This window comes from Osmia lignaria, unplaced genomic scaffold (genome assembly GCF_051020975.1).
Source record: "Osmia lignaria lignaria isolate PbOS001 unplaced genomic scaffold, iyOsmLign1 scaffold0038, whole genome shotgun sequence".
Lineage (NCBI taxonomy): Eukaryota > Metazoa > Arthropoda > Insecta > Hymenoptera > Megachilidae > Osmia > Osmia lignaria.
Window position 1 is genome coordinate 272,501 of NW_027478179.1, and position 7,500 is coordinate 280,000.

The following is a 7,500-nucleotide window of genomic DNA, read 5'->3' on the forward strand; positions in this document are numbered from 1 at the left end:
TGCGCAGAAGGGTCTGGGCGTGAGCCTGCCTGGAGCCGCCGTCGGTGCAGATCTTGGTGGTAGTAGCAAATACTCCAGCGAGGCCCTGGAGGACTGACGTGGAGAAGGGTTTCGTGTGAACAGCCGTTGCACACGAGTCAGTCGATCCTAAGCCCTAAGAGAAATCCTATGTAAATGAGGTGTCCTAAAGCTCTCAGTTAAAAAGCAACAACAAAACTGTTAAATATGGCTAAATCGAATTTATAAGAAGTAGTTGCAGAGATGCACACCCATTGGGCGAAAGGGAATCCGGTTCCTATTCCGGAACCCGGCAGCGGAACCGCATACCATTCGGGCCCTCGTAAGAGTGTTCGTCGGGGTAACCCAAAATGACCTGGAGACGCCGTCGGGAGATCTGGGAAGAGTTTTCTTTTCTGTATAAGCGTTCGAGTTCCCTGGAAACCTCTAGCAGGGAGATAGGGTTTGGAACGCGAAGAGCACCGCAGTTGCGGCGGTGTCTGGATCTTCCCCTCGGACCTTGAAAATCCAGGAGAGGGCCACGTGGAGGTGTCGCGCCGGTTCGTACCCATATCCGCAGCAGGTCTCCAAGGTGAAGAGCCTCTAGTCGATAGATTAATGTAGGTAAGGGAAGTCGGCAAATTGGATCCGTAACTTCGGAATAAGGATTGGCTCTGAGGAGCGGGGCGTGTCGGGCTTGGTCGGGAAGCGGGTCTGGCTGACGTGCCGGGCCTGGGCGAGGTGAACGGTTGGCGACTTCGGTCGCGTCCCGGGATCCGAGCTCGGTCCCGTGCCTTGGCCTCCCGCGGATCTTCCTTGCTGCGAGGCTTCCGTGGCGGTTAACGCCGTCGTGGTCGCTTCTTCGGCCGCCATTCAACGCTTAGCTCAGAACTGGCACGGACTAGGGGAATCCGACTGTCTAATTAAAACAAAGCATTGCGATGGCCCTCACGGGTGATGACGCAATGTGATTTCTGCCCAGTGCTCTGAATGTCAACGTGAAGAAATTCAAAAAAGCGCGGGTAAACGGCGGGAGTAACTATGACTCTCTTAAAAGTCATACGCCAAAAGCAATACGCTGCTGGCTGTTGACTAATTTCGCGCAAGGTCTTAGGAGATTGGGTCTCCCTTTCTCGATGCAGGCCCCCGTAGGCGGTCGTTTGAGGTGTCGGGGCTTTGCCCTAGTATCCGAGATCAGTCCTACGAGTTGTAGTTAAGCAAGCAGCCACCTCTTCGATGGTTCCCGCCACCAGTATCTCTTCCCTTCTTTATATGGAGGGTTGGGAGAAACTAAGAGCTGCCTCTGCGAAACATCGGTCCTGGGGGTTGCCAGCCCTCTCGACTGTATTCAGTTGGCCCAGCATTTATAAACACAGCCTCGGATGAAAATTCTGCCCTTACCGGTGGGCCCTCAGGCCCAACCGGTCCGACGACGACCACTGAAACCACTGTCCACGGCGATTTTTACACCTGCCGAAAGCCTGGCTGTGGTAGATATTTCGAAACCTCAAGAGGCAGAGGTGTGCACGAACAACGTGCCCATAAGAACTGGCATGATGAAAGGCTTGTCGATAAAATCGACAATAAGAAAGCACCGTGGAGTGCTGAAGAGTTGGCGCTCCTGGCACGGCAGGAAGCCCAACTTACCGTTAATGGCACACGCTTCATAAATCAGGCTCTTCAGCCTTACTTCCCTAACCGGACCATTGAGTCCCTAAAAGGCCAACGCAAGAGTTTGAGACACAAAGAGTTGGTCTTACAATTAATAAAGGAATTGACGGAAGAAATAAGCGAACCGGCACTTGATCTTAATCGCAGCCCTATGCTTGGGGAATCGTCTTGTCGGCTAGACGAGGCCCCCGGAGAAGTTGGTGAGCTAGGGCAAAGAGGTGCAGATGATCCATCATATATCCTTGATGTGCTCAATCAACTAGAACCTCTATCTGGCACTGAATTCCATGCGGATCGGCTGGATCGGATCTGTAAGAACGTAGCCGTTTGGCCTAAACAAAAGATATTCGAAGAACTGGAAATCTATCTACTACAAACTTTTCCAGTTAAACAAAAGCAAAAACCTAAAGTCTCCAATAATGCGCCAAAACAAAAGTACTCTAAAAGACACGCCAGACGTGTGGAATATGCTAAGACACAAAGAGCTTGGAAAAAGAACCCTTGCAAATGTGTCAAAATTATAACCAAAAACATAGCAATGGCTAATCCACCTGCCAAACAAGAAATGATACAGTTTTGGCGCACTACAATGACAAATGGGATTAATACATCCCCTGAGCAAGAGGCGAAACGACCAGTGATCTCGAACCTATGGGAACCTATAGAATCACACGAAATAAAAATGGCTTTCCCGGCACTTAACACCAGTCCGGGCCCAGACGGACTTTCCACTAGACAACTAAAAGCAGTCCCACTGCACATACTGTGCAGAATATTCAATCTATTTATGATATGTGGGAAACTGCCCAGGCATCTCCTAAAAGCTAAAACTACACTTATTCCTAAAAAGGAGAATGCGGCAAGTCCAGAAAGCTATAGGCCCATAACGGTTCAATCTATCTTAACTAGAACTTTTCACAAGATCCTGGCTCGTCGCCTAACAAACCTAGTCTTGCTTGATAAGAGACAGAAAGCTTTTGTGCCAACTGACGGCTGCGCTTCGAACATTTTCGATCTGGACATGATCCTGAGATACCACCGACAACATTTTAAACCACTGTACATGGCATCTATGGATATAGCTAAGGCATTTGACTCAGTCTCACATAAGACCATTAGAGACACTTTAGAGGTTATGGGCCTTCCTAGCCCAATGATTAGCTATATCATGGACTCATACGAACGATGCGCAACCACTTTAACTGCGGATGGCTGGGAATCAGACGAAATCAAACCCACCTGTGGAGTCAAGCAAGGTGACCCTTTGTCGCCCATTATTTTTAACATGGTCATTGACCGACTCCTGCAGCGATTACCGCCTGACATCGGCGTGCGTATTGGCAACGCACTTTTCAATGCTTTAATGTTCGCTGACGACATGATATTTTTGGCCACAACACCAAACGGCCTACAAATCATGATCGATGTAGCCTCTGATTTCCTAGCCAAATGTGGTCTATTTATAAACGCAAACAAGTCCTTTACAGTGGCAATTCGTAATGTTCCGCACATTAAAAAGTCGGTGGTCGATGGAAAAACGATATTCTTCTGTCAAGGCCACAAGCTGCCATCACTTAAGAGAGAAGACGAGTGGAGATATTTAGGCGTCCCATTTACACCTGAGGGACGCACTGTGTCAAATCCTGAAGTACAACTCAAAGAAGCGTTAGACAAACTAACAAAGGCGCCACTAAAGCCTCAGCAAAGGCTCTTTGCTTTACGAACAGTCGTATTGCCTGGGTTTTACCACCTGCTCACACTGGGGAGCACTACGCTGAGCAGACTGAAAAAGATTGACGCAATAAATCGTGCTGCAGTGAGGAAATGGCTTTGCCTCCCACACGATGTCACTAACGCTTATTTCCATGCAAATATCAAAGACGGCGGTCTATCAATACCTTCCATGAGATGGCTAATGCCGCTCCACAGGAGGGTGAGATTAGAAAAACTTAACAACGAAGACCAAGCAGCCTCTTCATATCTCACCCTCGAATTACAAAGAACAGTAAGAAGGTTGACCGAAAACCGCATGGAAATAAGTACTTCAGCTGAACTGGAAAAGAGATGGGCGAAAATTCTTCACGAGTCAATCGATGGCAGAGGACTCAGAGAGTCTCGAAAGGTCCCACAACAACACCAGTGGGTATCGGATGGGAACCGATTTCTCAGCGGAAGGGATTATGTGCAAGCTTTAAGACTGAGAATTAATGCAATGCCCACAAGATCAAGAACGTCACGCGGTCGCAGAGCGAATCGCTGTTGCAGAGCTGGCTGCAACGCAGTGGAGACATTGAACCATATACTTCAGCATTGTCATCGTACGCACAGAGCCAGAATTGAAAGGCATAATGCCATTGCGGCATATATAAAAAGAGCTCTTAAAAAGAAGTGCGAACAGGTTGAAGAGGAGCCTCACTTTAACACCAGTGAAGGACTCAAAAAACCTGATCTTGTCTCCAAACAAGGTGACACAGCCCTTGTTCTTGACGTTCAAGTAGTCAGCGAGCACATAGATCTAGACACTGCTCACAACACCAAAAAGGAGAAATACAAACAGTTAAGCGATGCCATTAAAGAACGATACAGAGTAAATAATGTATCATACACAACGGCCACACTCTCGTACCGCGGCGTATGGAGCGAATCATCAGCCAACTACCTAACAGAGAAGCACATCCTTAAGAAGTCCGAGTTAAAATTAATCTCAACTCGGGTCCTAGTGGGAGGACTTAGTGGCTTCTGGAGGTTTAACCGAACAACGTCTACCATAAACACCTTCCCAAGAACAGGTGTAGGCTAACTAAAAGACTGTGGAATCAGCTTCTTCAGGTGCTGCCTGCCTTACAGGCATAATGCGATGGAGTTTTAGTGGGTATGCCCTGTTAGAACGGGTGAGTCCCACATAACCGGTCAACAACATCCGACCGGTATGCGTAACGCATTTCTCCATCTAAAAAAAAAAAAAAAAAAAAAAAAAAGCCAAATGCCTCGTCATCTAATTAGTGACGCGCATGAATGGATTAACGAGATTCCCTTCTGTCCCTATCTACTAACGAGGACAACCTGCAAGTCAAGAACGTCAGGCGCACACACAGCAGCGGCATTATAATCGAAACAGCTAAAAGCTGCAACGTAGAAGCCCTACTCAAGAATGAAAAGCTGAAAAGCGCTGGACTGATGGTCGACGTTCCCGCAAAGAAGAGCCCGCGTATCATCGTTTACGGGGCTCCCAGACGAGAAGATGATAACGAGGTACTTCAGGCCATGATCAATCAAAACCTGAGCGATGAGGAAGCTACCAAATATAGGCAGCAAATCAAAATCGCCTTCAAAACAGGCAACAAGAACAACAAGGACAGTTGTAACCTGGTTCTTGAAGCATCGCGGGAAGCACGGGAAGTGCTCATAAAAAAGGAGCGCCTATATATAATGTGGCAATGCTGCCAGGTTCGGGACTACCTATCGGCTACAAGGTGCTATAAGTGCCAAAGCTATGGCCACACGACGAAATACTGCAGGAGCGAAGGCGACGTATGCGGCCACTGTGCGGAGGCAGGGCACAGTTTCAAAAACTGTCCCAACAAAGCCAGGCAGGCAACATGCGTAAATTGCAAGAAAGCAGGTAAAACACATAAACATAGCGTTACCGACAAGGAGTGCCCATCGCATGTTGCGGCGATTAATCAGTTACTGTCTAGAACCGACTATGGACAGTAATATAAATATATCGCGAAACTGGACCGCGCAGGTCGCGCCAGTAATAACCACCACGGGAATAAGGGTACTGCAGCTGAACGCCCAGCGCTCAGCTGCAGTGATGGGTGAGGTACGTCAGCTCGTAACGGAAAAGCACTTGGACGTACTGCTATTACAAGAACCATACGTCCGGCAGCACGGTACGAGCTACACCATCGGCGGACTAGGGTCCGGAGCAAGAGTCGCAGCCACAAAGTCGCACCCTCCGGGAGCGGCTGTCGTGGTGTGTAACTCGAGCTTCGACGCAGTGTTTGTCTCGCAACTTAGCACAACCCATTGCGTATGCGTGGAGGTGCTCACCCCCGACTTCTCGTTTTACGCCGTCTCGTGCTATTTCCAGTACAGCGACGAAATCGAGGAGCATCTCAATCATCTTGAGGTGGTGTTCCGTTCACTAAGGGGGGAGAGACTGCTAGTTTCGTTAGACGCCAATGCACGGTCGTCACTCTGGGGTCCCCAGAGCACCGACGATAGAGGCGCCCTGTTCGAGGGGCTCATCCGGACATTTGGCATGGACGTTGTGAACGACACTTCGCAGCCACCGACCTATTGGACGCCCAGAGGCTCGTCGTTCATCGATGTCACTCTGGCGTCGCCCTCCATGCTACACTTCATCAGAAGCTGGAGAGTTAGGTGTGACTGGGCGAACAGCGATCACAATGCCGTGGACATCGGGCTGAAGGTGCCAAAAGCCAGCGCGGTTGAACGGTGTACTGCAAACACTCGGTTTGACACTCGTCGAGCCGACTGGGAGGTGTACGCCGGAAAACTGGCCGACCTTTCTGGATCGAGGCTAGAACACTTGCAACTTGAGTCCGCGGAAGATGTCGAAAACATGGCTGCGACGCTCACAGGAGTCATCACGGACTCCTGCAGTGCGTCAATGCCGAGAAAGCGTGCTTTTAGAAAATCGAACCCGTGGTGGACGAAGGAACTAACCCGGACCAAAAAGACTGTTTACAGGTTACGAAAAGCCTTCCAGCAGGAACTGGAGGAACCAGCCCGTAATCGTAAGCAGAAAGAATATCGCGACGCCCTACGAAGGTACAATAAGAGCGTTAAACGCTCGAAACGAGAGAGCTGGCAAAAGTTTGTGACGACTGACGGTAACAACCAACCCTGGGGCGCGGTCTACAAACTCCAGGCTAGGAAGATGCGCGTCGAAGGGGTGTTGAGCACCCTACAACGCGGGAACGAGTCCACAGTAAGTTTACAAGAAACTGCAAAGTCCTTACTAGATACACATGTTCCAGACGACCGAGAGGAACACGACACACCCGCGCAACGAACCATCAGGGAAGACGCAAAACTCGCGCCGGACACGGAGGACACCTCTCCCTTCACGGTGGAAGAAGTTGTAGCAGCCGCGAGGACATTCAAAAACAACAAGGCACCAGGGCCGGACCTCATCGAGGTTTGTGCACTTAAGGTTGCGGTACGTACCATTCCCGACCAAATAGCCCGGCTCTTCAACGGATGCCTCCGATGTGGTGTCTTCCCGCAAATATGGAAAGAGGGCTCTCTCCGAATCCTCCTAAAGGGGGAGGACAAGGACGAAAGAGACCCAAAGTCGTACAGGCCTATCTGTCTCCTCTCCGTCGTAGGGAAACTTTTTGAGAAGCTCCTTAAGAAACGACTCCACCAGACGTCGTTGGCCCCGGGACAGATCTCCGGCCGACAGTTCGGATTCACACCCGGAAAATCGACGGAAGACGCAATCGTCGAGTTGCGCCGCGCGATCGATGCCTCCGAGCACCGATACGTGACGGGGCTGCTCTTCGATATCTCAGGCGCTTTCGACAACGTCTGGTGGCCGTTGGTTCTGAGCAAGCTGAAAGAGAAGGACTGCCCGCAAAACGTCTTCAAGGTAATGCGGAGTTATTTTAGCGATCGGAACGTATTCATCAAAGTTGCGTCAGGAAAGGTATCCAAGCAGGCCACCAGAGGTTGCCCACAGGGCTCCGTCCTCGGTCCGGACTGCTGGAACCTCATGTTTGATGGCCTCATCGCGCTCCTAGAGTCACTTGGCTTTACAGTCATTGCCTACGCCGACGATCTTCTCGTCGTCGTATGCGG

At 50.0% G+C, this 7,500-nt stretch overlaps 1 pseudogene; it reads left to right on the forward strand.

Moving 5' to 3' along the window:
- Positions 1 to 7,500, forward strand: part of LOC143306846 (large subunit ribosomal RNA) — a 12,127-nt pseudogene that overhangs the window by 1,743 nt on the left and 2,884 nt on the right.